The following is a 12,292-nucleotide window of genomic DNA, read 5'->3' as shown; positions in this document are numbered from 1 at the left end:
ACAAAAAATAAAGTACTTCCTAGACAGGTCACTGGGTTGAGATAAAGCACTATCTTTTAGTGTCATGAGAACCTAATTTGCCTGGGGTTTCATAACTCCCTCAGCTGCTGGGGTCTCTGCACTCCTACACCACATGGATTTCACCCCCTGTCTCCCCACACACACCAGCTCTTCACCTACATGAGGACATCACTCCAGTCACTTTGAAACACCCATCCCCAGTGCCCTCCCAGCTTTCAGAAATACTTCACTGGGAACATGCTCAAAAGCCACGTCCTTCTCTGTCCCTACAGTCTTAACAGCCTCTACAAGATTATCTGATGTAGCTTTCTGACACTCACATATCTTGGCGGAGAATTAGCTGATAACTGACACAGCACTGTGGGTAGCACACGTGTCAGGAAGCACAAGTGATAACACTGTTATGTTGTGAGAAACCTCATCCAGGCCCTCAGGAAAAATTACAGTTTTTGTTATTGGTTTCATCTGAACTCACCAGCTACCCTCAAGACTACACAGCAAACACAAATGCCTTCAAGTAAATAATGGGAGGGGGGCATTCAGAACCCCCTGTGATTAGAGATGGTCACTGAGTCAGAAACAAGAAAGACACAATGAAAATTAAGAACAAAAGCCGAGGACAAAGCAATCACCTAGAAAACAACAGGAGATCACATAAGAATGTCGAACCAACAAGCACTCCTTCCTTTGCTCTGAATGCACCTTCATAGCAGCATTTCACCAGATAGAGATGGAAGAGCTGGTGCTTAACACTGACCCTGGAGACTTGCCCAGAAGTTTTTACATCGCTCAGCACCCTGTGCATAAAAGGGTAGCAGTGGTGACACTCCTGGTGTACTCCCTCTGGCCAAGATGTCTGGCAGGTATAGCTAAAAAAGCTGGTTTGGGAAAATATTGCCTTTTTACAGCTTATCTCAGTACAGACAGCTGCCTCACACCTCTAGAAATAGCAGGATTTAACAGCCATGTTTGCAGGGACAGATTTTAAAGGTTCCATCTTCTAAGAAACAACCTACACATCCAGAAACAGGAGGCCAGATTTGTTTTGATACTGGAACCCCCTTCCATATGCTAAGCATGCCCACGGATTTGCAAAAACTCTGCTCTGAAAATGGGATGTTCATTCAGCAACAGGCGATAAGCAACTTGCATTTGCCTTCCTATAGAGTCTGTTCCCAGTGCATTCGGCAGCAATATAGCACATGATTAGGTTGATATTGCCTTTTGCTGAAAATAGTTGGCATTTTATAAGTAAAACAGTGGTGGAGGAGAGCATTAAACACTGGAAAAATAAGACAATTAACTTAACCCCGCAGGCCCAGCCAATCAGCACGTCTCTGTTGTTCCTCTTAAGATGGAGCAAGCCAGGATCAGATCCCAAAGCACTGTTATGATTTGTTTGAGGTGATAAGGACTGAGCCAAAGGATTTATTCCTAGGTCAGACCCACAGCTACAAACCCCAGCCCCAAGAGCCTGGAGAAGCTTCTTCAGCCCCCTTGACTCTGTCGTGTTTGTGAGTGCAACAGTGATAATGTTATTTACCTACCTTTTAGCAATAACAAGCTTTTTTAGATAAAAAGCAGAAAATTCCCATGAATTTAAACACTGGAAGAGCTAATGCTAAAGATGTAAATGGCTCTACATCTAACAAGACCTGGCAAAATTTCCATGGTACACCTTTTACTACCAACAGCTGGACCAGTTGTCTATAGCACCTTCCTCATCAGGAGTTTTTTTTTAACTGAATGAAGGGGTACTAAAGACAACAACCTGCTGTGAAATGACCAAAACTCCCATGCAAACAACTCATTAGCAGTGTTCAAATGCAATTTAAATTACTAGTTGTTCAAGTGCTCCTCAATTTCATGGTAAGTTTCCAAGGAAAATTACATGCTATGTACTATTTAATTGATTGTTTTCTACTTCTTAACATCCATTTATTCCCTCCTCCTGTCTTTTCCTTAATTTCAAGGGATGATGATGACTTTTCAGGGAGGAAAGGGGAACAGCTATCGAAGTTGAAGAGGGATTTACCTGAAGAACAAGGATGTAGGAGGAAAGTGGCTGCCAAAACCAGGCAGCTTCACCAGAACTTGTCCCTTTGATATTTTTGCAGGAGAGGTATGAGGCAGCACAGTGCAAGGACTCCTTTCCTCTCCACCACAGGCAGCCAGTCTTCTGAAACCTGATATTTCTTTAGAACACTGTCATCCCCCACCATGACAAGCAGTAAGCACAGTTAACTATTCGAGGACATCGGTAAAGCAACAAGAGCAACCTGTTTCCTCCTTCTGAGCACACTAGTCCTTGAACCAACACATCCACTGGAGGCAAACAAGTTGTTCTCATCTGGGAGATCTCATCCCAAATGCAAATACCTAGCTTACAGGAGCAGCCTCCCCCCCCTAAAGCTGACTGAAGAATTAGGCTGTGAGTGAGACCCCCTGCTGCTTGCAACAGCTGGTACAGGAAAACGCGTATTATAAAGCTAATAACAACAGACATTTCTTAAAAGCCTGCACTCCACTCAGATCCCAGGAAAGAGCAGCCTCACAATTAGGTAAGGTGCCATCTGGAAATTTCTGAAGTAATGATACGTGATGAGATCATGTCACGCGCTAGCAACACAGATCAGCTTTACGAAATACTCATTGCCACTTGGTTTACCTTTAAGCAACTGATGCAGAAATATTTTGTGCTCAGAAAAGTATGACTTTATTAGAGTAAGAGAGATGGGTTTAACAGTATCACTCTGCACAAGGCCTCAAAGTGTCCACCTGTCTGCAGGAGCTGAGCATGAACCATCACATGGAATACTTTTCCCAAATTTGCCACACAGTGCCCTAGTCTCTATGCCTGAACACCAGAATAATGCTGCTTTTCTCAGTCCTCAGGCACGATTTAGTGTTTAAGGGCTCCAAAACCTTTGCCTAAAGAAATGCAAAGTATCGAATGTGCAGAGGCTTGTAACTTTCATCCTTTTCATGCCCACATGTGCTAGCCCCATGCTATCTTAGGCAGCTTCTCTTACCTGCCCAAGGGGAACATACATCCAGCCCTTAGTGCATACTGAACTCCCTCACAGCACTCCAGTCACACAGTGTTGGTGTCACCCCTTTGCCACATCCCATGCAGTGCCAGCCCTGGATCCATCTCGGCAACAGCTGAGATGAAGGATGGGCTGCCAACCAAACCTCCTTACATGGGAGCTAAAGCAAGTCCTCTGCGTTTAACACATCTTTAACACATCATTAGAAGTGATTGAAAGAAGCTTAAGAAAGGCAGGCATGGAACTCTCTGAGCTCCCTTGAGGTCCAGTGCCATGGAAGGCTTCTCAGACTCCAGTGTTTACTGGTGCCAGGCTAAAAAACCTTTAGTCAGCTGTATTAATTTACAAGGTCAGCCCTTAATGGCTCTGTTCCTGGAGCAGGAAAAAATCCACTGTGGATCCTGGTTAGCATCAGTGGTCACCGGATCTGTTCAGGTCCTGGAGAAACACCAGATGGAGAGCCCTGGCAGCTGCAGTCCCAGCTGGGCATCGTTCGTTCTCCGGAGCAACCCCAGCTCTGCCCAGCACCCATCAGGAAGGGGACATGGGCAGCACATGGGGAGCTCATCCTTCACAGACCATCCAGCTCTCAAGTCACGTCCTCGCAGTGATGGATGAGCACATGAACATTAAGAGTCACAACACGCTTCCCCAGACTTGACAGACTAGCACTTCCAGAGCCCTGGTTTACAGCACCCAGGCACTGCTCATCCTTGTCTTCCAACAAACAGCCTTGTCCTGGTGAGCAGGAAAGGGAGAAAATTTCGAGGGGAACAGAATATCATCATTTCCAATCCCACCATGCTGTTCCCAAAACACCAAGCTCAGCCACAAGCAGCTGGAGAAGCCTGGATGCGCCACATCCACGTGCCACCAGAAGCACAGCCCATGGCACGGGGCCACGTGTGCACACGCAGAGGCAAAGCACAGCACACAAGGAGAGACACAGACCACCCTCTCACTGCAGGAATTCCACAGCTTGGCACCACCATGCACAACAGACGGAGGAGTGGCTGCTGGACGAGTTGCTGGGCTGAGACTTCAGGTGTTCCATACACATTCCCAGTGCCCTGTTTCCTAACTCATCACCTCTCCTGCCTGTTCAGGCTGTACATGCTTTAGGACAGCAGTTCTTTCCTTTTCACTGGTACCAAGCTCAGCCCAGCCAGGCCCTGACTCCCAAAGCTCTAGTAATCCAAGCACCTTGAAGTAACAAGAAAGAAAATACAGCTGAAGTCTACAAACCCTAAACACATCCCAACTGCAGTCCTTCACTTTTTGGGGCCTAGTGCTTTTTATCTCACATCCATCCTCGTGCAAACTAAGCCAATTATCTTCCCCTGTTCAGAACAATCCAGACAGTTTTGTACCTCAAGGACCTCCTACAAATCCACATCTCTGGAAAAACCAAACCTCACAATGAGTATTAATCCCTTTTTAAAAGGGCAAAAGAAAAATCAATAAGAGGTTTAACTTTCTAACAAAGGTCTTAAATTTAAAATAGAGAGAGTATGATAGCAACGGGTTTGAAGCAGCCTAAAATACCAGTTAGCGAGAAGATACAAGGATTACTAACCAGCAGTGGGAACTATAAAGGAGTTGTCACCAATGCCCCTTTCAAAGTAAAAGGACCATTTGAGGTGCAGGAGTGGCAGCTACATAACCCCCAGAGCAGCGTTAAAAGCACTCTATGCTTGTTACATGCTCCAAATGACAAAAGGAATGCAGGATGGTGGATCTCTGCTCCAGATTTCCCGGCATGGTTTTAGCTGCCATGAACAAAACGGGAAGCAGAGCATCTTCCAGGTTCCCCCCAACGTCCCTGACTGTCTGGATGAACTGCAGCTTCCTTTCAGGAAAGAGAAAGGAAGGCGGGGGGGGTGAAAAAAGAAAAAAAAGAGAAACAGCCAGCTACAATATCAGAAAAACTTCACACTAAACTTCACACTAAAGAAAAACACAGAACAGGAAAAAACAGACACTGAAACTTTATCCAGTAGCTAAATATTAACATTTTACACATATTACAGTAGTTAAATATTAACATTTGAGAGAAATATATCCATGCATTATGCAGCCTTTTTAACACACACTCTTGCTTAAGAGACAGAAATCGTACATAAGCTATGTTTTCCTTGCTGACCACATGCATATATATACTCATTTAACTCTACAGTGCTCTGCTGCCTTGCTGCATTAACCAATGAAACTAAAAGGAAGAGTGTGACGGAATGGGAGCTGGCTTATATTATCTTTATACCTACTCCTGAAGAAACATTTTGCCTTTGAGACCAATCCACTAAGTCATCTTTCCCTACTGCAGAAGGTTTCATTGGGTCCCTTGCTGTTGACTGGTGATCCACACGCCTGTCTCCACCAGCAAGGCAAACACTTTGATGCAATCCATCTGACTAAACAACACAAAAAAAAAAAAAAAGTCCCAAGTTGCTTGCTAAAACAGCAACGATGCACTTACCAACATTCAGGCAAGCTCCTTCATTAACACGCTTCCCTCTCGAGCAGATCAAATTTAGAACAAGGTCCAAGAGCAAGAGAGAACCGAAAACTGACCACAATAAGCTTCCAAAACAAGAAAGGGGGGGATAAAAAAAAAAACCTTACTACAGGAATTCAAATCCTGCTTCCACCAGACCCTGAGTCACCTCCCCTCCCTTGCAATAGATCAGAGCAATGGGTAAACATTTCCAAATATGGAGATCAAAACTCCAAAGGATGTCAAAAAAAAAAAAAATCACCCTTCTCTCCCTGGCTTTGGCACCAGGATGACTTGCCCCTCTGAAGCATAAGCTGAGCACATTGCCTTTGCTGACCTACACACAGCCTGGTCATGGGGCCCCATGTCACCATCTTGAACTATGCTTTGGAGGCTACTGGCTCGATGGGTGACACTGCATCTCTGTTCCCTCCCAGGGATGCATGGGAAGATGCAATGGGAGCAACTCCAGGAGTCACTGCTCTTTGCCCCTTGAAAGAAACCTCTCTCTCATCTCAACTCAGCAGCAGCAAACTCATAGGACTACTTTTTAGAGTGTTCTTTGAAGGTAAATAGGCAGACTCAGGCTGTGGTTATAGCACCAATAGCTTGGCATCAGAAAAGGCAAGGCTCAACCCTCCGTCACACCAGAGAGGTCCTGCTGTCACATCCCACACCAGCTGCTCACCTGGCACAGGAAAACCTCCCCTGATCTGGCTCATCGAGCTGGTGCTTTGTAAAACATGTGTCCCTGCAGAGCCTGCATGCACACCAGAGCAATATTCCCGTGCCAATGCTCCCATAAGCATCAGTCCTCGGCTGCAACGGCTGACCTGCAGGCAGCAGGGAAGTGACTACGCCTGCCAGCACAGGACAACAGCCTCCTGGTAGCCGCAGCCATCGCTCCAGGAGCAGGCAGCCTCTCAGGAATGTGCAAAGCACGACATTTTCAAGGGGAACAGGCTGCTGAGGCGAGGCGATCCAACCAGACCAGAGTGATTCCCCAGCACCACCCACAAGATGCTATTGAATTTATAGGGAAGGAATTCCAGAGCTGACTCTGCCCATGTATGGCCAAAACAAACTGTAAAAAGCGACATTATAGTACATCTGGCTTCCACTGGTGCTGAAGCCCAGGCTTCGGGAGGAGCTGCATTGACAGAGGCTCTATAATTACCTCCAGTAACTGAGCAGGGGTCAGGCAGCAAGAGTTTAGCACCCGCTACCACAGATGACAGAAAACATGTAAACCTTTGCTTTAGAAGACAACAAAGTTTTCTGCTTTTAGAATACAAACCACATTTAACTCAGTGTTACACTGCTATCACTGCAAAAAAAATAAATCTTGCCAGAGAGCACCAGCACACGTTCATTACACTGGTAGTCCTAAAGGCAGCTTTAAAGAGCCAACAGTCCAAGTGGCACTAAGTGGTACATAAGGACAACCTCAGTGCATTGCAGGTTGGGACTAGCTCTCGATGGGTAGCTGATCAATTATTTTTCAAAAAACCCACTAAAACCTCCCCCAGAGCTGTGTGCTCCAGCTAGCAGCAGGGCTACCAGGAGAGCTTTCTCCATGGTCAGAAATAGGAGATATTCTGAGCACTGCAGTCACTGTGCAAGAAGATGCTCAAAAACTAAGGTAAGAAGGGTCAGGTAGGTGCAAATTTTATGAATTCAGACTCCGTTTTCCAGCCCCTTGCAGAAAACAATTCTCAAGGTATTGCTTCTTGCAAGGACAAACAGTGGAATGAAGTAGAGAATTATCTAAGTCAAGAAAGGGAGCCAAAGCATGGAAGGGGAACACCTGGAAGAGCATAAACCCCACCAAAGGTGTGCACCAGCCCTTACAGGTCTGGGATTCTACAGCATGAACGGATCAAAGTTCTCCCTAACAGTTAAATGCCACCACCTCGCCTGCCCTGCCAGCAGGGAAATATTAGCTGTGTCAGCGCGAGAGGAAAGGGCTTACGGAATGGGAGAGGAATGCAGGCTGCAGTGGCACACAAGGAGGGGACAGGGAAATGAAACCCAGGGGAATGTGGGTTGCTCACACTGCCTCTGTATTTGCACAGGGGTCAAGTAGGGTACGTTTTATGGCTCTTGGGATTGAAACCTGGGCCTAATGCTTTTGTGACCTTAGAGGGACTCCCATGTCAGAAACAAATATAGCTGTTAGAGGGGGTGAGAGCTCAGGGGTCTGAGCACATGAGGACAAGCCATTTCCCAGCTCCTGGCAGGCAGCCCAGTGTTGCTTTTCAATATGTGCAAGTTGTACCCATCGGACCGAGAATGAGCACGTGCCTCCTCCGAGCAGCAGTTGCTCATGAGAGACCCACAGTGCAGCTACTCCCCCAGCTTCACATTCCCCAAGACAGCACTAGGATCTCCCTTCCATTTCCCAGCTGAAATGACATTATACCCTCTCCCTTTTTACTGTGCTTACGTTAATCAGAGGTACCAAAGCATAAGCTGTTGTTCAGCACCTCTGCTGCAGAGCACCTTCTACCCCAAATGACACAGAGGAGAGAAACAGAGGGACAGACACATCTATGTCCATCCACAGCCTCACCAGGAGCTCCCTTGCTACATGGCAACACAAATCCCCTTCCTTGCCACAGTTCTAAGGCTGCGAAGTGAAATCTTGGGGGCTTGGGAATAAAATCCAACTCAAGCCTCCTGCACAGCAGTACAGATTGTTATAAAGCAGCCACTGGGTCAGGCGTGGCTAATTTCATTTAAATGACATTACATAAGCAAGAGGACTGAGAATATTTGATTCATAAAAACATCTTGAAGGGGCAGAGAGAACAACCTGCATGGTTTACAGAACACAGGGACTGCTGCAGCATCACAGGGACACAGACCACATAATGCAGACAGCAAGGACCACGGATGCTCATACATACACATGCACAACTACACACACAAACTCCTACTCCTCTCCACCATGCACAAAAGCAGACTTAGGACTTGCAAGCTGAAGTCCTGTGCAGCCAAAAGCCAGTACAAATGTTTGTGACAGTTCCACAGGCAAAGGCAAAAACCGGGTGCAGGGGAATAAATATAGAAAGAAGTCAGGCAGGCAAAGCAGGTGCTGGCTTGTAGAACCTTGGCCAGAAAGGCTTCCCAGGAGGTTGAATCTGGTAGTTTTGCAACAGCTCCACAGAAAGACAGAAGAGACAGAAAGAAAAAAAAAAAGAACATGAATGCATATGCATTCTTTTATCACCATATATAGCACATACGGACATTTGGTATATACACCCCCAAGCTCTCATATGCCACTGTATAGTACATACTATATACGCATTGCCATCTTTGTTTCCACGTGCCTACACTTGCAGTGTGTGTGTGTGTGTGTGTGTGTGTGTGTGTGTGTGTGTGTATCTGCATTTCTGGTGCATGTATTTGTCATTACCCCCACATCGCCCATCCGTGCGTGCTATGACACAGCGCATCACTCAACAGAGCACGTCTGAAGCCTCAGCACCATAGCCTGGAATGACTTTCGGACACTCACAGCTTCTCACTGCTGAGCCCTTCCCCACCAAAGCCTCTGGGTGTAAGCACCACTAGGGAACCATCAGTTTGTCTGCTCTTTCCCAATGATCCCACTCCCCCTCCAAACTTCAAGAACCATGGACAAGGTGCCACTGTCAGAAAAGGCATGACATCCTTCTGAGAAGTTGCCCCCTGTGCCTATGAATCATGTTTACGTACCAGTTCTCACGCTGCACAGCCTTACTGGTGGGATGAACTCAGAGCAGGGCGTTTGGAAACACGCAGGGCTCCGCCAGACTCACGACTTTGGGTTTCTTTCCCAGCCCTGCAAAGAGAGAGACACTCAAGTGATGCACACTGGATGGGCCTCCCGACGGCTTGTCTACAAAACTTGCAGTTTAACCCACACAACTTATGGGAAACATAGCATTTTCCTCCCCAGCTTTCTTAAGCAGAAGCCTTCAGACTCCTGGACTCCTTTCAGCACCCCCAAAAGCAAGCCCCACCACCCAGAACTGGGCTAACAACCAGCAATGACTAGAAATGTCAGATGCCACAGCTTGGCCAACAACTCACACCTTCTCAAGCCACCACTTCTTTACTGCTCTTAATGCCACTAAGAAGGGGGAGGGACAAGGAGATGCAAAATGAGGCATAAATTAAGAGAGCAGCATGAATCCATCACTCATCTCCCTGACCTCAGACACAGTGAGGGAGCTAGAAGGCATCATCTAATGCGTTTTGAAGCTCATGGGGTTCACCATTACTGTGAGCAGAGCTACACCCCCAGCCCTCCTCCTCAGCACAGCCTTTTTTCTAAGGAGCTCTGCCCATTGGGGACTGTCTCACTCTTTCCTGTAGCTGAGAAGCAGACACTACCCTTTCTTGATGTGACCAGCTCAGTGTTGTTTTTTCCTTTCTGCAGAAGATGAAGGTAGAGCAGAGGGGACAACCAGGCCACGTGACCACCACCTTGAACGTGGCATGCCAGGACAAGTGGCAGGGTGCAGCCCACGGAGACCAGCAGCATCTGAATCGCACACTCCTTCCTGCCCCCAGCCAGCATCCCCTCTCAGCCACATGCTGGTCACTCTGACAGCCCTATCTCAGCCCATGACAAGCACAGGCTTGGCCTGTCATCTCAGCTCAGCAGAGAAAGTTACTGCTATTTGCTGTTGTAACTATGGAAAAGCTCAGTTCAGACTTGCATTTGTTGTACCTGTGCTGCTCATGAGAGTTCATGTGAGCCCACAAATCTACAACCAACATGCAGCAAAACACAAAAGCGTCTTTGTGGCTCACAGTCCAGGTCCCTCCTCCCTGTCACACAGCAAAATGCCTTCCTGCCCCTGCCAACACCTCTTGTCTCCCATGCCACACTTGTTGCCACAGCAGCCAGGAGAGCAACAGGGCTCTTGCCTCTCCCAGGCAGTGGAAGATCTCCACTATGCCAACACCACAAGAGCACACAGACCTTCACCCTGTCCCAGCTCAGTCCCATGGTCCCTGTGGTGGCACCCAGCCCTGATTCCCCACAGGGATGGCCAGGTATAAAAGTTCCCAGGACCATCAATGCTCCCCTCAGGTGTGATGAGGACAAATTCAACTGGAGATTGCAATGGCCTCTCCCATTCACTGCAGGCTTGGGATGAAGATGAGTAACTGCAGGGTTTTCTGGCTGATGAACTCAGCCAAAGAACAATTTTTCTTCATCCATCAATGAGGAGACAAGTACAAGCAAATATTATGGTTTTGCATGTTTACTTTTCATTTAAAAATGATGTAGAGTTACATACAATTTAGGTCCTTCCCACAGGCTCCTGGCAAAATGCCCTTCGGTCTTATCTGCAAAGGCAGAAGACAACAACATCCCCCTCTGGTTCCAACACCATTTCAGTTCAACTCACAACAGCACCTCCAGGAGCTCCAGGTAAGACAATACTTCTTGGGAACCAACCTGTGTTTAAAAATCTTGGCTCAGGATTGTGTCTCCCAGGTTTAATTCACGAAACGTTTCCAAGATCAGTGATAGGACTTGGCTAATTGAACTGTGTCTTCCTGGCTTTACTTTCCACACCAGCTATCCCTATCACCTTGTGACATAATGATCAGAAGCAGTTCGTTCACCCACTGGCTGACAATATTGATGCTGTATTGTTGACAGTAAGAACCAGTATTTCTCAAGAAAAAAATAAACATAAATTTAACACACAAGGGGAATATAGAAAGCACTTTTACCTATTTGCAGATTTAAATCTGAAACCAGTAGTTTACAATGCCTGAATTTAAGCATCTATCATCTGTTATGGCTTGAGTTTTCTTAGATTGTTCAGATTTTTCAGGAATGGACAGTTGAAAACCTCTGCAAGAACTCCAAGTTTCAAAGAGCAGCAGTCAGCACTTTCAGAAAAGCATAACTTTACTGTGGTCACGTAGAAATGGAAGTAACCAGACACCCCAATCCATTTAAATGAAAATCTTACCTGTGAAAATAATTTCAGCAAGTGCTAATTACAGTTATCACAACGGCCTGGTTAAATGGCAACTGTTTTTCTAACTACTCAAAAGCTGCATTCACTTTTAATTTCCTTTACACTTGAAAGTGTTACCAATATTCAGAGCCTGTTTATTATTATTATTATTATTATTGTTTTTAAATCAGTATAGCTGTACTTGTTGAAGCCCAAGTGCAAGCACCAGTTGAACTGGGATAAAGCAGCCTTGTGCTGGGATCCTTTGTTCCATTCCTTCATGAAGCAGATGGCTCAACCTGACAGCCACAAGGAAAATTGTCATTTTAACTGTTCCAGTCACCAATTTTTAAGCACAGACAAGCTCTCAGCCAGTCAGCCATCAGCACAAACTGACATGGGTCCCCCCTGTATGATTGGCAGGTGCACGAACAGTTCCCCAGACGCCAACCTCATTCAATCTGACCTTTTCATTTTAAATGAAAACCACTTAAAAGCCTGCCCTGTTCTGACATACGTCTTTTTATGTCTTTCCCACTCTGTGCCAATATATTTGTTATTTTCTGGCCAAAGTTCCCAAACTAAGAAATCTCACGTTATCTCCTCCACTGCCAGAGCCCTGATCCTCAGGCGCTCTGGCCACCACCAGCACCAAGGGAGCCATCTGAGGTCTCCACATTCTCACACACTGGAAAATTGGACCCCTTACATACTCCCCTCAATTTGGAGTCCAAATCTGACTTAAAATTCAG

General features: G+C 46.4%; 1 protein-coding gene across 2 annotated transcripts in view; it reads right to left on the bottom strand.

Annotated features, from left to right (window-relative positions):
- The window catches only part of LPP (LIM domain containing preferred translocation partner in lipoma), a 311,735-nt gene extending 300,116 nt beyond the window's left edge, over positions 1-11,619 (bottom strand). The window contains exons 1-3 of one of the 2 annotated variants that reach the window (XR_003915890.1): positions 9,289-9,393; positions 8,677-8,726; positions 2,712-3,809 (exon numbers count right to left, since the gene is read on the bottom strand). The gene's annotated coding sequence lies outside the window, so the exon portion shown is untranslated. Of the gene's footprint in view, positions 1-2,711; positions 3,810-8,676; positions 8,727-9,288; positions 9,395-11,552 lie in introns of those variants that run through there. The other variant, XM_029960801.1, reaches the window with a different exon arrangement.
- Between the last annotated feature and the right edge of the window lie 673 nt (positions 11,620-12,292).

This window comes from Manacus vitellinus, unplaced genomic scaffold (genome assembly GCF_001715985.3).
Source record: "Manacus vitellinus isolate BGI_N305 unplaced genomic scaffold, ASM171598v3 scaffold_29_pilon, whole genome shotgun sequence".
Classification (NCBI taxonomy): Eukaryota; Metazoa; Chordata; class Aves; order Passeriformes; family Pipridae; genus Manacus; species Manacus vitellinus.
The sequence above is the reverse complement of the archived record's forward strand: the minus strand, read 5'-3'. Positions and strand labels throughout refer to the sequence as shown.